The sequence below is a fragment of the Octopus bimaculoides genome, chromosome 18 (genome assembly GCF_046866305.1).
Source record: "Octopus bimaculoides isolate indiv1 chromosome 18, ASM4686630v1, whole genome shotgun sequence".
NCBI classification, from domain to species: Eukaryota; Metazoa; Mollusca; class Cephalopoda; order Octopoda; family Octopodidae; genus Octopus; species Octopus bimaculoides.
In genome coordinates, this window is record NC_142945.1 from 10,973,050 (window position 1) to 10,993,657 (window position 20,608).

The 20,608-nt window shown below is 37.4% G+C and overlaps 1 protein-coding gene across 2 annotated transcripts in view; it reads right to left on the minus strand.

The window, feature by feature from the left end:
• Nucleotides 1-20,608, minus strand: part of LOC106874749 (BTB/POZ domain-containing protein 17) — a 92,850-nt gene that overhangs the window by 59,455 nt on the left and 12,787 nt on the right. Inside the window, exon 1 of one of the 2 annotated variants that reach the window (XM_014922591.2) lies at nt 8,866-8,969. The exons of the other annotated variant lie outside the window; for it this stretch is intronic. The gene's annotated coding sequence lies outside the window, so the exon portion shown is untranslated. Of the gene's footprint in view, nt 1-8,865; nt 8,970-20,608 lie in introns of those variants that run through there. 2 annotated transcript variants of the gene reach the window in all.

Sequence of the window (20,608 nt, forward strand, 5' to 3'; positions counted from 1 at the left end):
GAGAGTGTGTGTGTGTGTGTGTTAGAGAGACAGCAGACTCAAAGACTGGGTGTCATGTATTCGAGAAGGTGATGTGTAGTTTTGGTGGGAAAGTGCTTTTTGTCAAATGTCGAGAATGAAGTTCTTGAAGAATGAAAACTAAAAGAAAATTACAAGAACCTCGGCAGCAGAAGTAGAAGTAGTAGAAGTAGCAGCAGCAACAACAACAAGAAAAGATTCTTGAAACAAGCCACTCTATTGTAGTCACTTCAAGTCCTGCCTGGTTTGAACAAGAAAAGTTTTCTGAAGTTTGCATTAGAAAGTAGGACGTAAAGAACAGGACAAAACAAAACAAGGTATCCAGCTGATTAAAAAATTTTAGAAAAAGACAATTTACATACATTCCAAGATGATGGATAAAAATTCTTCACGCTAATTGACCTATATATATATACGTATATATAACACAAAGTATATATGTATATATAACACAAAGTATCCAGCAGTTGAAACAGTCTTCCTGGCAAATTAATCATAAGGGGACATAAATCTGTTTAATCCTTAGTTATATTATAATAGAAAGGAGAAAATGAGAACATTTCTGTCGAAGCCTTCTGGTTCTTATTTTGGTCTTGAATGTTTCCTTCCTTGTTTTTTTCTCCTTGTTTCAGATCATATGGCATCCACTTTTGAGAAATTGTTTAAAAAATGCATACAGATATCATATATATATATATATATATAGATATATATATATATATATATACATATATACATATATATACACACACATTAAACACACGTTCATATATGCATATACAGACACGTGTGTATGCATGTAAATCACTTCAAGAAATCAAATCAAATCCCCAATGTTTATTTGTTGTTTGTTATTGTTGTCCTTTTTTTCTTCTTCTTTTTGGTTGGGGGTTCCTTTTTTTGTTCCTTAGATGCTGGCTGCCAGCCGTATATAACCAGTTACCTCTGTGCCATAGGTCTGATAAAGCAGGGCTGACTCAACCAGGCTGTGGCTATTCTTCAACAAAAACAACAACAACAACCTGTAGTGTGTGTGGGTGTGTGTACTGGTGTAGACAACAATAGAAGCAACTAATATTGTTGTTGATTTGTGAGTGTTGTAAGACTATGTATTGGAATGGAGCAGAATTGGTATAATTAATGAAGAATCAATTAAACAGACAATGTAGATGGTGACTAAGATTAAACTCACAACACATGCATATACACAGGTAGGTATACATAGACAATTACACACACATACTAAATTACATATACATACTCAGTGTGTGTGTGTACATTATATATATATATATATATGTATACAGTTATTGGGCAGTTTCTTCCCCTGTCAGCATATGTGTATACATTTGCACTCTCCTTATAGCACCAGGAATATTTTACTCCTATTTCTAGCAATATAGGTGTCTTGTCATCTGTTAGTCACATTTAGTAACAACTGAATTTTTCCTTTAATGTACCAAATTGCGCCCTGCTATTTATATTAAATTTCTATATAAATACACACACATATATATGTATAAATTTCCACACTGAACCATACAGATATGCTTACAAAAAAAGATCAGCCGTCCTTTATAAGACTGAGATGGTGGAGGTCCTCATCTTTGCGAGATGTGTGAGATTGAAGTGTCCACCATCTAAGTGATAGCATATGTTGCTGGAAGGCGAGTCTGGTGGGATTTCGTTGAACGTGGCAGCCATGTACAAAGAGAAACAGGTTTGTGCCAGGACAAATCTTTGCTTGACCGCCAGTTATGGGAAACAGGTCTGTGAGGGCATGCCATTGTGAAGGGGGTGGAGCAGGGTAATGAAGCCCTCCGGACATACAAACCAAGCAAGGACGGCCCACATTGCAGAATGAGGGACCTTGTCAAAAGCTTTCTTTAGATCCCAGGAGATAAACATTGCAGGCTGTTACTGTTCTTGATACTTCTCATAAAGTTGGCGGACACAAAAGATCATGTCGATTGTGCCTTGAGAGGGTTGAAAGCCACATTGGGACTCAGGAAGGACATCTTCCACGGGGATGAGGAGGCAAATGAGTAGGATATGGGTGAATATCTTGCTTGCAATACTCAGGAGTGAGATGCCCCGATAGTTGTTGCAATCCTCTTAGGTCTCCCTTCTTGTAGATGGTGAGGATATATATATGTGTGTATAGACACACACACACACACATTTGTTGAGGCAGATTTTTCTGGCTGGATGCTTTTCACGTTACCAACCTTCTCCTGGACTGCATGTTTTTTAACCTTCCATGTAAACACACTCACATTAGTCAAGTAATATTACCTTGCTTGAAAGCAAGTGAGGGTTGGTGACAGATAGAGCATCCAACCGTAAAAATCTACCTCAATGAACCATTCCCTTTCTCTGACGCAAGCATGGAAAAATTAGAACAATGACAAAGATAACGCCAGAGTGTGTGTGTGTGTGTGTGTGTGTGTGTGTGTGTGTGTGTGTGTGTGTGTGTGTGTGTGTGTGTGTGTGTGTGTGTGTGTGTGTGTGTGTGTGTGTGTGTGTGTAATACTAGATTATAAATGTGATAATATCTTGCGTTTCCATGAAACAATCAATATTTATTGATTGATTAGATTTTTTCGATGCTCGATTATTTTTTAAGTGTTTTTCTCCCAACTGGTTATCACTTCAAAAATGGGGTCATGCTTCATTTAACTTGATGTAGTTACATTTAAAACGGTTACTGCAAAAAGGTTGCACAATCTACTAGAAATAGCAGCAAAATCTCATTCATATCACATTCCGCTGTCTTAAAAAAAAAACTGCACATTGATTAATGCAATCTTAGATACACTATCTTTTACTTGTTTCAGTTATGTGGCCATGCTGGGGCACCACCTTGAATGGTTTTAGTTGAACTCATCAACTCTAGTACTTGTTTTTGTTTTGCCATTTTTATTTTTACGTCTGGTACTTTTTCTATTGGTCTTTTTTGCTAAGTTAATGGTAAAGTAAACAAACCAACACAGGTTATCAAGTGGTGTATGGAAGGGTGACAAGCACAGTCACAAATAGGTGCATACACACACACACACACACATACTATGCATACACATACATACATACATGCATACACACACACGATGGGCCTCCACATGATTTCTGTCCACCATGTCAACCAAATTCACTCACAAGATATTGGTCAGTCCAGCGATATAGAAGAACGTGTCCAAGATGTCACACAGTGAAACTGAACCTGAAACCACACGGTTGTGAAACAAGCTTCTTAACCACTCATCCATACCTGCATTTATGTCTAGAAAAAAACAATGCAGGATGGTCAGGCCGAAATAATTTGGATGATAGTTCTGCTTAATTAAAAAAGGCTTTATTTTTACAGTTAATTATATAACGAATCACATTTTAGATTATAATATTTAAATACAAAGAAGCAGAAGAAAAAAAGGAAAAGAAAGAAAAAAATGGTGGGGAGGTAAAGCGATAGAAAGAAAGAAAAATAGGGGATACAAATCAATAAATACAGGGGTCTGACCAGTTGCTAAAGGTTTGTGCTGGTCGCCATTGAGATGTCAGGGGTTCATCAGACCCTGAACTACTGATTTTCTCCACAAAATCGGGATAATCATGACTCATCTGAGAAATGAGCCCAGTGAGATGGAGTGGCTGTTGCAGTAAATATTGCTGGCCATTCTCTGTAGCGACACCATAGCAGTCATTACCATGGGGTACATTTGAGCTTACCCTTTTTTGGGGTACGTGTGGCCCATCATCCACACTCTTGTATCTTCTACTGCTTTACCCAACCCCCCTACCTTTTTTTTTCTTTTCCTGACCCATGCAAACATGGACAGTTGAATGTAGAACTGATGCAAGATGATAAGTATGACGGTTAATTTTGAGGGAGATTTTGTTACTATTTCTAGTAAGTTGAACGACTCATTGACCTGGATGTGTTTGTTGTGGCATTAAGGTGTGTCAGGTATGCGGAATAGAGAGAAAAAATGTGATTAAAAGCTGTACCAATTAAAATTAGTTGCTAAGAGAGGTTACTGGGTCAAAAACAACCGATTCAAAAATGGATTTCATCATTCAATATCTGAAAAACAACAAATTTGACTTGTTATTAACATATAGAATGTCACAGATGGTCAGATGATCATGCCGATAAGTTCTTGAGTACATGTGTTTTTGACAAGGTCACTTAACTAAACAGATGTAGAACATTATTTTATTGATTCTTCAATCATTGGATTTTAACCAAGCAGGGGTACAAGACTTCGAAGGATTACATTGACTGCAGCACTTTTAGGATTGGTCCTGAAACTTATTTTATTGACTCCCAGGATGGCAAAAGGTAAAGTTGACCAGTGGTTAGTTCGCATTATATTGTAAGGAGCATAGGATTGGTTTCCCAATTTCCATGGTGTATATGCTCCTTCTTGGATGGGACACTGGTCTGTTGCAGGATTACTCATTTTTACAAGCTGAGTGGACTGGAGCAGCATGAAATGAAGTTGTTTGCTCAAGGACAGAGCCAGGTTAAAACCTATAGAGGCCCTAAGCACTTAAAAGGTTTTTGGTGCCCTCAAGTATATGAAAATAGTTCAAAATGTAAACAAAGATAATTCAAAATGTAAACGATGATAAATCATAAAATAAATTTTTATTTTTCAAAACGAAGCAAAATTCACATTAAGATGGAAAATAATGTTTATGTTTATATGCTTCCACTTCATTTATATTTGAAAAGTTTTTTTTGTTTTTTTTAATTGCAAAGTGTTCGATGATATCGTTAAAATTAATTTTATGCAAAACTTCTGCTTCTATACTTCGTAGAGATAAGGCATTACGAATATAATTTTAGCAAGCTTAAAGTGATTTCTTTCATGCTGTAAACCATTTTCATTTCTGTGGTGCCCCCATAAGCATGTGTTTATTTTGCTTAATGGAATTGTGGTTCCAGGAATTGAAACCAGTCTTATGATCAAGAGTCCAAAACCCTAACCACTAAGCCATGCACTTCCACAAATTGACTTTTGTGAGTGTGTATGTGTGCAAATGTGTTTTTGTGTACAAGTGTGTGTTTGTGTGAGTTTATATGTCTTCCCACTTTCACACATGTTTGCTGTTTGTAAACAAAATCATCACTTTTCATTCAAGCTGTATTTGTCCACTTTCAGTCCATCACAGAAGCACGTCCTAGCTTCTTGACATGTACAATCTTTTGAAAATAAAATACACATTCAAATGGTATCATCTGTCTCTAGCCCTTCACAGTCGATTTGTTCAACTAAAGGTGGTGCTCCAGCATGGCTGCAGTCAAATGACTAAGTAAAAGAATAAAATATATATATACATATGATGGGCTTCTTTCAGTTTCCGTCAACCAAATCCACTCTCAAATTTTGAGGCAGCCCAAGGTCATAGTAGAAGACACTTGCCCAAGGTTCCACACAGTGGGACTGAACCCAGAACTATGTGGTAGGAAAGCAAACTTCTTACCACAGAGCCACACCTGTGTGTGTGGGGGGGGGGGAGAGAGAGAGAGAGAGAGATGACAATGAGATTGATATCAACAATGGTGGTGATGGCACAACATGAAATTGGTGACACTGATAACGATGATAAGCTGAAGTGTGATATTTGTGCAGTTCGAAAGATAACAACACCAACAAGAACAAAACATGACTGAGGAACACATGCACACACACACACTATGACCAAACATGATTTAAAAGGAATGCTTAAGAAAAAAACATTGACAGTTTTGGCTCTCATTTCCCCCTCGTCTTTTTTTTTTTCTTGCATGTTATTGTTTTCTTTTCTTTACAATCCTTCTTTGAATTCTTACCATTCTGCTGCCACTTCATTTCTCTCTTCTCACATTCCTTTCCAATTTCCTTTACACATCTCTCTCTCTCTATATATATATATATATATATCTCTCTATCCCTCTCTCTCTCTATCTCTCTATCTCTCTCTCTATCTCTCTCTCTATCTCTCTCTCTATCTCTATCTCTCTATCTCTATCTCTCTCTCTATCTCTCTCTCTATCTCTCTCTCTATCTCTATCTCTCTATCTCTATCTCTCTCTCTATCTCTCTCTACCTCTACCTCTCTCTCTACCTACCTCTCTCTCTATCTATCTATCTCTCTCTCTCTCTCTATCTCTCTCTCTCTATCTCTCTCTCTATCTCTCTCTCTATCTCTCTCTCTCTCTCTCTCTCTCTCTCTATATATATATCTCTCTCTCTCTCTCTTATTTAATTGATGAAGGCAATTGACATGAATTCACTGGTTACTGACGCCTGGTGAGTAGCTATTGCATCAAAGCTATCAATAAACTGATGTTGCAGTCCATGACAGAACATGTGCAGGATGAGACTTTGGAAGGAGAGAAAGGGGAGAGATAGAGAAAGAAGAAGAGGTGGAAGAAATTAAACAAGGAAAAGAAGAGAAAATTAAAGTCATCTCCATATTGCAAATAAAACAATGCACACATACATGTATAAGGAGATGTTTGAGGTTTGATATAGAACATCATCATCATCATCATCGTTTAACGTCCGCTTTCCATGCTGGCATGGGTTGGGCGGTTTGACTGAGGGCTGGCAAGCCAGAAGGCTGCACCAGTCTCCAATCTGACCTGGCAAAGTTTCTACAGCTGGATGCCCTTCCTAACACCAATCACTCCGAGAATGTAATGGATGCTTTTGCGTACCTCTGGCACGAAGGCCAGTCAGGCAGTACTGGCATCGGCCATGCTCAAATGGAGCTTTTTATATGCCATCTGCACAGGAGCCAGTCTGGCGGCACTGGCAACAACCACGCTTGAATGGTACTTTTTTTACATGCCACTGGCATGGGAACCAGTCAGCAGCCCTGGCAACAATCACGCTCAAATTATGCTTTTAACATTCCACTGGCATGGGTGCCTATCAGGCGGTACTGTCATCGGCCACAACAGTGATTTCACTTGCCTCAACAGGTCTTCGCAAGCATAGTTTATTGTTCATTGATGGGCTGGTTATACAGCACTGGCATAGGCCAGGGTTCTGAAATTTCTTGTTGAACAACCAGCACAGATGGTTTGTCTATAATGATCAAATGTTTGTACTGAGCATTATTAGTTCACTGCCTCTGTCAAATCAATGTTGCTTCAACAGATGCATGGTGTGCCACATGTTTGATGTTGAAGTGATCACAGAGCAATGTGAAAAGAAGTGTTTTGCTACAAAAAAAAAAAACACACATCGTTTCCAGTTCAGGGATTAAAACCAAGATCTTGCAACCAAGAATGCAACACCCCAAACCACATGCTCTCATGTATGTATGTACACATACACACACAAGAGAGTGCTGTAAAGTTCCTGGCTTTAAGGCTATCACAAAAGGCCTGGTTAGAGGCCAGTTCTTTTAAAGGGCTTAGAAATACTGAAAGACCACTGCAATAAGTGTGTGAATCTGAGAGGGGGAATATGCTGAATTAAATCATAACTGACTGATCCTCCTGTATTTTCTTTTACCGAAAACTAAGAAATTTCCAGCACTCCCATATATATATATATATATATATATATATATGTGTATGTATATGTATATACACACACACACACACACACGCACGCACGCACACGCACGCACGCACGCACGCACGCACACGCACACACACAGAGAGAGAGAGAGAGAGAGAGGTTTTAGTGATACAAACTGGAAAATAGAACTCAGAGCAGCAGTTACAGAGTGACTCAAGGGCCGGAAGTTTTGTGTATTGACAGTCATCAAACTGGCTTCAAATAATAGGGATTACATTTATATAGACTGACTAAAATGATAACTAAAAATTTCTCTAGATTATTCTGTAATAAATAAATAAACAAAAACTCTTACAAGGTCACGTGCATAATGCATATTTTTTCAAACAGTCTGCCCATTTAACAGTTCAATAAATAGATTAATAAAAAAAATAATACATAGATCACACTTTAAAATATTTATTTTACCAACCAAATGTCTTATGGAAAAGATATATAGATTATGTCTTCGATGCCATTCCATAGTTTATCAGTCGATTGTCTAACAAATAATATAAATGTTGCGTATAACAGATTATGTCTTTGAGTTCGTTCCATAATTATAGTTGCAGAAACAAATGACGACACAATAATATTTATAAGTCTCATCCCAATGAATTAGTAAAATTAAAAATTCATTTTTCTCACCACAGATACAGACCTACAGAATTCTTACACATTTACAATTTGTTCCTGGTTCTGTACTAAAAAGATTCCACTCAAACATGCTCTACATGATCACTCAGTCTGCTAGAAATAGCAGCCAAATCACACATGGTTCCCTAATACCTGCTCTAAATTGTCACTCAGTTTTCTAGAAACAACAGCCAAATCTCTCTCAAATCACACATGATTCCCTGATACCTGCTCTAAATTGTCACTCAGTCTTCTAGAAATAGCAGCCAAATCTCTCTCAAATCACACGATTCCTCGATACCTGCTCTACATGGTCCCTCCGTTTGCTAGAAATAGCAATCAAACTCTCCCAACTCATATACATCTTAAAAGAAACAACAAAAAGTGGACATCAGATGGTGTAGTCACAGTTACAGACAGGATAGGCATGGTTGGGATGCTTTTGAACATACATCAACCACAACTACCACCACCACCATTGCTATTGCCGTCACTATAACTACTATGGCTGCTGTGTTTTGCATGCGTATCTACGTATGCATGCATACACACAAATACACACACACAAACATAATCACCTCCATCATATCATATTCTACCTGCATTATCACCACCACCTCCACCACTAATCAACAGAAGAAAATTTACTCACCCAACACAATTTCCTGGAGTGTATATAACTGACGCTGTAGAGACAGGTAGATGATTAGAGATTAAGCTACTGTGATGCAATATTATTAATACATGTTGTTGTTGTTGTTGTCATTGCAGTGGTGTTTTAATTATAGTTGCAGTTGCACAAGTCGTTGCATAAGCATTTCTCAAGCTAGTTGCTATAAAGCAACCACTGTCCTCTTTTAAACAGAGGTACACACACAGGTATATATATATATATATATATATATATATATATATATATACACACACACACACACACACACACACACACATACATATGTTAACATGCACATACATACTCACATACATATATATATATATATATATATATATATATATATATATATATATACTTTATTTAAAAGCAGCAGAAATATAACAAAAAAACCGTTACTCTGAGTTTCACGTTCCCGTTCATCGGACAGTTTTTATATATATATATATATATATATATATATATATATATATGCACATATGTATACATATACGTATGCATTTATGTCTACAGATACAATTATACATATATCTACATTATAAATAAGTACATGCATATGCAAATACATACATAGGCATACGTGTATATTAATAGATATACATTCATCCACACATATATTTACATACATACATACATACATATGTATATACATATATATATACATATATATGAACCCTACTCTGCAGTATAGTGGACGCTTGATTTTAAAGACATAACCCAATTTTGACAAAAGGCAGGTGGAAAATGGTCATTATGGAACCGAATGGAACCCAGAACCATAGGGTTGCAAAGCAAGCTTCTTAACTACAGAACTAAGCTTGCATCGTGGTTAATTAATTAATTAATTGAAACAGTCTCGATAAAAACATAGAAAGTGAAAGAAGTGTTTAAAACACATTCATAAACACACACACACACACACACACACACACACACCGGAAGATGTAAATTAGAAATAAATTGAACACTTTGACTCATTGACAAACAGTCAGGATTGTTTTAGAGAATAGCTAAGGAGAAGAAACCACACACACACACACACACACACACACACAACAAGGAAAATACAAAAAAAAAAAAACTCAACTTTCTAGAATTAATTCAACCAAGCTGACTAATTAGCAGCAGGGTAGGAGAGAGGTGAAAATGATGTAATTAACACACACCCATGTGTGGATATATATGTATATATATATATATATATATATATATATATATATACACACACACACACACACACACTACGTACATAAATATATATAAAAACACAAACACACACATATACACACACACACATACATATATACGAATACACACGCACACGAATACACACACACACGAATACACACACACACACACTATATATATATATATATATATATATATATATATATATATATATATGTTTTCTAGCTCTGACTGCCACCCCTAAGCCACAGCTTTTTTTCCTGTCATCAATTTAAAGTACAACAGTCCTCACAATGGAAATAACTTGGTCAACATTGTTTTGTCTAGACTCAACAAAAGACAGACTCACACACACACACACACACACACACACACACACACACACACACACACACACACACACACACACACACACACACACACACACACACACACACACACACACACACTGTGGGAAGGTAGAATTGACAGAGAACTTAACACATATTGCAAAGAAAGCGCTTATATGCCGTTGCTAACAGGCATAATAGACCATGTCATTTACATATTATTGTTATTGTTCATCTTTTATTTATATTTTTAGTCATTGGGCTGTGGTCATGCTGGAGCACCATCTTGAAAGGTGTTTAACTGAATGAATAATCAACTTTGTTTTTTGGGGGGGTTTTTTTTGTTTTTTTTTCATGTCTGGTACTTATTTTATTGACCAATTTTTTTTTTTTTTTTTGCTGAAATGCAAGTTTGCAGGGATGTGAAGAAACCGATATTGGTTGTCAAGCAGCTGAGGAACAAACACAGAGACACGCATACACACACATATATATTAGAGAGAGAGAGAGAGAGAGAGAGAGAGAGAGAGAGAGAGAGAAAGAGAGACAGGGACAGGTTTCCACACGGTTTCTCTCTACCAAATGCACTCAAGGAATTTGGTAGAATAAGTACTAGGCTTACAAAGAATAAGTCCTGGGGGTCAAGCTGCTCGACTAAAGGCGGTGCTCCAGCATGGCCACAGTCAAATGATTGAAACAAGTAAAAGAGTAAAAGAGTAAATATGAATAAAGTGGAAACATACAAAAACATTATTTTCCATCTTACTGCTAATTTTGTTTCATTTTGAAAAACAAAAATTTATTTTATGATTTATTATTCTTTTCTATTCTAGGCACAAGGCCAGAAATTTCAGGGGAGGGGACCAGTCGATTAAATCGACTTCAGTAGACAGCTGGTACTTAATTTATCGACCCCGGAAAGATGAAAGGCAAAGTCGACCTCGGCGGAATTTGAACTCAGAACATAAAGACAGACGAAATACCGCTAAGCATGTCGCCCGGCGTGCTAACGTTTCTGCCACATTTATGTATACTCAAGGGCACCAAAACCTTTTAAGTGCTTAGGGTCTCTATGGGCCTTAATCCGGCCCTGGGCCAAACGAGTGGTATACTGAATCACATGGTCATAAGTTCAAACTTTACAATAGCCTTTTATGTCACTGACCAAGCTGTATATTGACACAGTAAGTACCTAACTTAAAAATAAGCATCAGGATCAATTTGTTTGCCTAAATTTTTCAAGGCAATTGCTCAGCATGGCTGCAGTCCAACGACTGAAGCAAGCAAAAGACAGATGGTAAAGTTAAGTTACAGAGAGAAGAGAAGCTAAATACAAATAAAATAACAGTGCAAAGGAATCTGATGATTGACAGGTTTTTAATTACCTGCCTTTATACGACTACTCCCACTACCCCCCCCCCCCCCACCGCTACTTACCACCATACAACGCAAATGAATCCAGCTCAATTGACATGAACAGCTATAAGAAACGTTAGCAGCATGTCAAAGCTGATTAACGGATTATGTAGAGAAACAATGTCAGCAATAATATCATGCACACACATTCACATAATACGCGCGCGCGCGTGTGTGTATGTGTGTATACACGTACACATTTTTATGTTTTGTGATTTTTAGTCAGTTGGCTGCAGCCATGCTAGAGAACCGCCTCGGAGGGTTTAGCTGGGCAAATCAAATCTAGTATTTATTCTGAAGTCTGGTTCTTATTCTGCTGGTTTCTTGCAATGACCCACTAAGTCACTGGGTGTAAACATACCAACACTGGTTGTCAAACAGTGGGGTAAACAAATAAGAAAACACAAAGACAAAGAATGCATACAGAGGACACACCAGCTATATGAGAAACTTTTAAGGACCATAAGGGGCCAAAACTTTGAATATCCCCCCACCACTGGTTTTATTAGCCCCAACATGGAACCTTCAATTTTAACACTGATGATGTTGCCACCTTAACTGCCAACTACAGTGATTTAGAGATTGTGTCCTTTTTTAACCCTTAAGCATTTAATCTGGCCATATCTGACCCAATGCATCTGGTCATCTCAGAAGCCCTATCAAGGTAGTAATCAAGGCTAATAGAGGTTTCAGGGAATATTTTTTTGATATATGTATGTAAGGATATATGTACCAAATTCTTTGAAAATATATTGGTTTTTCAATAAATAAATTTGTTTTCCTTAAGTTGAAACTTTGTTCTTAAATAGCTCATGCACCCTGTATATATATATGTGTGTGTGTGTGTGTTTCTATGTTTCTATGTGTATATAAATGTGTGTGTTTGCATCTTTGCCCCTCACCACCTCTTGTTGACCATTATTGGCTTGTTTATCTCCTTTGTAACTTAGCAGTTCAGCAAAAGAGTCCAAAAGAATAAGCATCAGACTAAAAATAATAACTAGGATAATTTTTTTCGATTACACCCTTTGAGATGGTGCCCTCGTATGGCCTCAGTTGAATAACTGAATCAACTAAAAGATAAAAGCAGGTTATTAAGCTACACACTCATGTTGCCACTCTCACTGCAGTTTAGTTCAGTCAACAGCAGATAATCGATTCCTATTCTTCAAGAGGAAGTAAAAGTTCAACCTTATTATCAACAATTTGTTAAACTAGTAAATGAAATAAACATGATAAAAGGATACATTAACGAATGAATAAAAACCTAAATAAAACAATTTGATAAAAGAATGAAAAACGTTATGAATAAAATTACCAATATAAATATGTTACTACAGCCATTACTTGGCAGTTTATATTGTTTTTGCTAACTACTATACTCTTTACTCTTTTACTTGTTTCAGTCTTTTTGACTGTGGCCATGCTGGAGCACTGCCTTTAGTCGAGCAAATCGACCCCAGGACTTATTCTTTGGAAGCCTAGTACTTATTCTATCGGTCTCTTTTGCCGAACTGCTAAGCTACGGGGACGTAAACACACCAGCATCAGTTGTCAAGCGATGTTGGGGGGGACAAACACAGACACACAAACACATGCACCCATATATATATATATATATATATATATATACATATATACATATATATACATATATACATATATATATATATATACATATATACATATATATATATATATACATATATACATATATATATATATATATACATATATACGACGGGCTTCTTTCAGTTTCCATCTACCAAATCCACTCACAAGGCTTTGGTCAGCCCAAGGCGATAGTAGAAGACAGTTGCCCAAGATGCCACGCAGTGAGACTGAACCCAGAACCATGTGGTTGGTAAGCAAGCTACTTACCACACAGCCACTCCTACGCCTATAGCTACATACACATGCACACAGGACATTTATACTTACAAACTGATTACATATATATCTTCTGTACGTGTGCAATTAGATATTTGTATATGAATGCAAATATTACCTAATGCAGTCTTGCAGGTATGCATACACATATTTAAAAATATATGGAAAAAAAAAACATACTAAAAAAGAACCTAATGTAAATCAATGGATAATCAGTGATTTAAATGATTTGCGACTTAAACGATTACAACCGGTTTAGTGTCGTTAACAAAAACTTTCACCGGATAGTTAATTAATTTAAGCAGCTTCAAATTTAATAATAACCAACAATACAACATTAAACAATAAACCAAGTAGACAACACCAGAATAGTTATGCTAATTAATAATTAAGTTATTAACCTGATTTATACATTTTTCTTGTATTCTTTTGTTGGATTTAGTCATTGGCCTCTGGCTATGCTAAGATGCCATTGTCAAGGGTTTTTAAGTGAGAGGTAGTGTGAGGGCAATTTGGCTGTTATTTCCAACACTGAACAACAACGAGATTCCTTCATTGGTTCCATGAAAATAAAGTTTGCTTGTGTGTGTGTGTGTGTGTAAATATATATGCATAGGCTTGGCTATATGGTAAGAAGTTTGCTTTACAACCACATGGTTTCATGTTCAGTCCCACTGCATGGCACCCTGAGTTGGGAAAGCATTTTCCACTATAGCCCTGGGTCAATCAAAGTCTTGTGAGTGGATTTCCGTAGACAAAAACTGAAAGAAACCTGCTGTGTGTGTTACTGTTTCCTTGCTTTGACATTGTGTGGTGGCTGTGCAAACAGTGTCCTTCATTTCCAGTCTTCTATGGAAACATGTCAGGTCAAGGGCAATATCACCCTATTTGGGACAAGGGTTGGTGACAGGAAAGGCATCCAATTGTAGGCTTCTTTCAGTTTCCGTCTACCAAATCCACTCACAAGGCTTTGGTCGGCTTGAGGCTATAGTAGAAGACACTTGCCCAAGGTGCCACGCAGTAGGATGGAACCCGGAACCATGTGGCTGGTAAGCAAGCTACTTACCACACAGCCACTCCTGCATTATATACCATTATATATCCAATCAGAATGGTTCACAGCGAGAAAGTCGTAGATTATAGGTGTGCCACATTAGGGCAGACCTGGGGTTAAACAGCAATAATGATTTTGATAATAACGAACATGATCAGCTGGATTTCAAGATGAAAGAAAAAGTGAAGTTGGTAGGAGGAAGAAATGGAGCAGAAAGAGGAAAGAGAAAGGGGTGGGTGAGTAATGGTTCAACATAAATGAATCATGGTTTCCAACTGGGCTGGTCCACACCCAAGATTGATTTATTATTTATGATTGTTGTTGTTGTTATTGGTGATATTGCTGTGGCTGGAGGTTGTGGTGAGGATTATCTTAGAAGAATATATTGGTCATAACAATGGTATTTGTAGGTAGTGTTACTAGTTTGGGGTGACAGCAGTAGTAGCAGCAGCAGCAGTAGTGGTGGTGGTGGTAGTGGTGAGCAAATAATGGTTACTGGGGTAATGGTGGTATTTATGGCAAAACTTTCAGTATATGAAGAATTAAATTTTTAAAAAAACAGGACTGGTTTTGTTTATAGTTCCACTCCTCTAAGTTAGTTATTTCTACTTCTACTACCTAAAGGAAAGAAAGAAAGAAAGAAAGAAAGAAAAGGAGAAACTAAGTATAAGGAATCAGTCCACGGACACCCTTCCTGACACCCCATCTTCAAAATCTAGAGTCCCTCTTCTTATAGAGTGTTACTTCTTTGGATATTCTCCAGATCTTCAACCTGTATATTGTAAACTTTTGATAGTTATCAGCAGAGGATCTGCTTGTAGCAGTCTTTCAGAAGACATTTAAATAAACATGCCTCGATTCATGCATCCAACCTACAACTCACATGAACCTGAAGGAGGGCAAAGGAAGCACGGTCGACTGTGGCTTTGCAATAAGGACAGGAAATCAGAGTACAAGAAAGAAATAAAGAGAAATCTGGGACTACAAGACGTTTTGGTGTTGCCATTTTGGCTTTGCCTGTTTGGCATCATGAACTTAGTGCAGACTTTAATGAAATCAAACATTTTACTGTTTCTTGTTTTCCTCACTGTTTCTTTTTTGTTTATCATCATCCACAGCTTTCACATAAACCCAAGCCTTGCTAGTGATATTTGTTATATAGAACCCTTTTTGGGACTCCATCATATGTTGGACCCCTAACTGTACCTGTTATTTAGATGGTGTAATTTATCAGTCATGCTCTTTAGTGGGAGCACATCTAGCCCACCCTGCCATGTCTCATTTACAGGTGTTCACAAAATGATATAAGCCTCCCAATACAGCAACCCATAAATCAGGGTTTCTTTCTCTTCCATTTTTCCTGTTTCACTAGTTTCTGAGGTCCTGCAAAGGTTAAAGGTGCTGACCTTCTTCCTCTGAGGTATAAAACTTAAATTATATCAAGCTGGTCTTCTGTCTAGTCAAAGGGAAATTAGATAAATTTTTCAAAATGTGAGAAATACATAAATATGTGTGTGTGTGTGTGTGTGTGTGTGTGTAAAGAGAGAGAGAGATAGATAGACATATGCATACGCAAACACACACAAACACACATATATATATATATATATATATATATATATATATATATATACAGGGAGAGAGAGAGAGAGAGAGGGAGGGAGGGAGAGAGGGAGTATAATATGCATAATGATATAGTTGCCCTTTACACACCGAATTAATAAATGTCATTGTTCATAAAAATATACATCCTGACAGAAACCTTCCCTTTCACTAAATTTAGAACATACATTAACATATATATAACATACACTAATATATATATATATATATATAAACACACATACTTAGATTAATATACACATACTATGAAATGAGCACTTATATGCACACATATACACACTAAAACAAAACTATATACATATAAAACCAACTAATGCCTTATGAATGAATTTGGCAGATGGAAACATCATTGTGTGTGTGTGTGTGTGTGTGTGTGTGTGTGTGTGTGTGTGTGTGTGTGTGTGTGTTCACCATCACTAAGCAATCGGTGTTGGTTTGTTTACATTCCCAGAACTTGGTGGTTCAATAAAAGAGACTTATAAGTACTAGAGACTTGGACAAGAAAATAAGTATTGGAGTTGAATTGTTTGACCAAACCCTTTAAGGAGTTGCCCCGATGGGTGAACCACAATGTACTGAGTGCACGATGGGTGACCCGTGATATATTGAGTCTGCGATGGGTGAACTGTGATGTACTGAGTGTGCGATGGGTGATTATATTACCTAATAAAACAAACTTATTTTTACAAGTTTACAACCATATATATATGTATAATATATGTAATATGTGTTTTATTCTGTGTGTGATCCCCTGGACCCTGGAAAAATTGTCTCGCATGAAACTCATCTGTGGTGCAAAAAAGCTTGGGGACTGCTAATGTAAAAGGAAGTTTGACTAGTATTTCTAGCAAGTTGGTTAGCCATGAAGAGGCTCCTGCTGACCAGTTTTATTTTTATTTTTCATGTTTTTTTCTTCTATTATTGTTGTGTGTTAGATGACGAAGGAATGCAACAAGTGGCTGTCAGATTTATTTTGATTCCTGTGGGTAAAAGTAAATGTAAAATGATGATGATGATGATGATGATAACATTGGTGATGTTGTGGAAGAGCATGTCCTTGAATGTTAGTTTAATCTAGTTTAGTCGCTAGCGACTGGGTTATGTTCCTGTCTAACAATTAAGCTAATTATCACAGAAATTCCACAACTGTCAAACTGACTTAGTTCCATGGTGCATTAACCACCAGGAAAGACACCACATATTAAACTTGTTGAATGTGTGCAAATTTTCATTGCATATACGACTGATGACCTTTCTGTTATTATTACACGCAGAACCAGTTTGGATCACGAGGAATTAATGTGAAAACAACAACAACAAAAATTATTTTTCAACATTGACACAACAAAGGTGGTGGCAGTGTATTTGTCCTTGTTTAGCCCCAGGTCAGCCCTGATCGAGTAAAGTATAACTAAAAGCATTCTAAATGTTACCGTCTCCCTTTCATTCAAATTCAGTGTCTCTGGGCCCACATTATCCGGTGACCAACTGAGTTAACAGAGAGGAGTTCCATCCAGATAAAATCTCCAAATGATTTAAATGCACAAGTCTCTGATCACCAAGTGGTTAAAAAGTGTCAGCAGAAGGGCATCCAGGAGTCATGACCTGGATGCAGCCCGGCCCCTTTAGAGTGTAAGAAGGGCCAAAACACTTGCCTGAGTGGGGTTTCTTCTCTGAAGACCTGGTGTTCAGTTCTCTTGAGAGTTTCTTACCACCGCCAGCTCACCGCTTTATAATGATAATGATAAAAATAATAAATAAGAAGTTGAGTGAATAATGATTTCTGATAGAAAAACTAGGAAGATAATGGCTATGTATGAGTGCCTTCTTACTAGAAGCAAGATAGCAAGGCTTTACTTACCTAGGATGGAAGATGGAAGGGGATTGATTGGAATAAAGGATAGTGTTGTGAGTGAGATGGAGTCCTTACATGCCTATCTGAGGAATAGTCATGAAAGAATGTAGCAGGCTACACTGGGTGAGAAGGTGGTCAGTGACAATGGTGAAACTCTCCAGGAGTACAATATGAGGACTAATAGAGAAAAGATCAACTGGAATGAGAAAGTCCTACAGGGAGATTTCTTCCAACAAACATTGGATGAAGCTGATGAAGAACCCTGGAGATGGTTAAGACATGGTTCTATTGATGAAGGAAACAGGACTGATTGTTGCTGCTCAAGAAGAAGCTTTATGTACTAACTCAATGAAGTGTAGTATTGATATGACAGTAGTATCACCTTTGTGTAGACTATGTGGAAAATCATTTAAGACAGTTAGACAACTAGCAGATGCTCAAAAGTGACCCAAGAGGAGTACAAAAACACCACGACAAAGTAGCAGTGTGAATACACTGGGAGTTGTGCAAGAAGTATGGGGTAGAATGTTCCAACATGTGTTACGAGTACCAACCCTTGCCATTAGCAGAGAATGATTAAGTGAGACTCACATGGTGGCTTCAAGCACCTCCTCCATAAGGTCATATCAGAAACAACTGTCATTAGCTTTCCAGTTGGATTCTTAAGCATGACCAACTAAGACTATGGATAGAATCCAAGTATCTCATTCTTGGTCTATCCCTCGGGCTCTTGCAAGTTGGCTTGCCTTGAAGAGTTGGTTTTATGATCCTTTCCCACGACACATTAACTATATAGCTGTGGTACTGGAGCTGTGGCCTCTCAATGAGCTGAGACCTCCGAATGAGTTCTGACCTCCCGATGAGCTCATGACCTCACAATGAGTTGTGATGTAGCAGCTCAACCTGGGCAGAGGAGGTTATAATATGACAAAAAACATTTCTGGAATTGCCTCCCATATTAACTGTAATAATAAACATGATATTAGTCACCGAGTGGCATTGTTTTCAACCCCATCACATGATTATTTCTCGTCAGCTTTGTAACTATTAACAATCCTTGTATTAACACAAACATTAACTTTACATCTGTTATATAATTTTGTTTTGTTTATAAATTGTAGTTGGATGTGTGTGTGTGTGTGTGTATGTGTATGTGTGTATGTGTGTGTGTGTTATCAACAGCTTGTACAGTACCAGTCCTTCGCACGAGGGAAGTCAGAAATATATAGAGTATACATGTGCATGAGTGAAGCACAACTACAAAGAAGAGAGGGTGTGCGTACCTGTAAATAGGTTAATGAGTAGGTGTGAGGAGGGACACAGGCATATAAGAGGGAGTGGGAGAGAGAGAGGACGAAGGAGAAAAAAAAAGAAAGAAAATAATGAGTCGTCAATATTTAATATCATCCTTTTATCTATTCTTGTAGTTTCCTTCATCACTGAAGACCAGTAAATAAAACGAAGAAAAAACACCAAAATCAATCAATAAATACAATAATAAATACTCTTCCTCCTTTGGCCTCCCCTATCCACTCTACCGATGCCATCCAAGGGAAAGACAAAGGACGGTACAGCTTGGCACCAGGGATGTTGCAACTCATTTCTACAGCTGAGTGAACTGGAGTAAAATGAAATAAAGTGTCTTGCTCAAGAACATAACACACAGCCCACTCTGGGAACTGAACTCACAACCTCATAATAGCAAGCCCAACACTCTAACCACTGACCCATGTGCCTGCACATATTATACACAATTGCCTTCCTCACAATGAAACTGAACCTAAAACCACATGATTGTGAAGTGCAGTTCTTAACCACACAACCATGATGGTGGGTGCACTGGACAAGAAGACAAGACAAGCAGATAAATGTAAATATGTAAATATCAGGACTGGGTGAAAACCAGTACGTTCAAACAGAAACACCCTACTGAATTCATGTCTGACTGAGTTATCTCCCCTCACATCAATGTCCACTTTGTATCTCGGGAGAACAATGAAATTAATACCAAAGTACTAAAACTTTAGGAGAGAGTGCTCCAGTGAGGCCGTATTCCACTGACGAAAATCAGTTAAAAACACGTGACAAAATGATGGATGGATGATCGTAAATGAAGCAAAACGTAAATGTGAAAATTAGTTACAGAATAATATATTAAAGCAAACGATGATTGTAATAGAGAGAGAGACAGGTGGTCAGGAAATACTAAATATTAATTACTTGCATCGGAATCAATAAATAATGAGAAACGAAATACGAACGAAGCTTGAAAGTGGAAAATAAAGAATAAAGAGAGAGAGAGAGAGAGAGAGAGAGAGAGAGAGAAAGAGAGAGGAGGTATTTATGAATGAGAAACTCTGGTAAAAT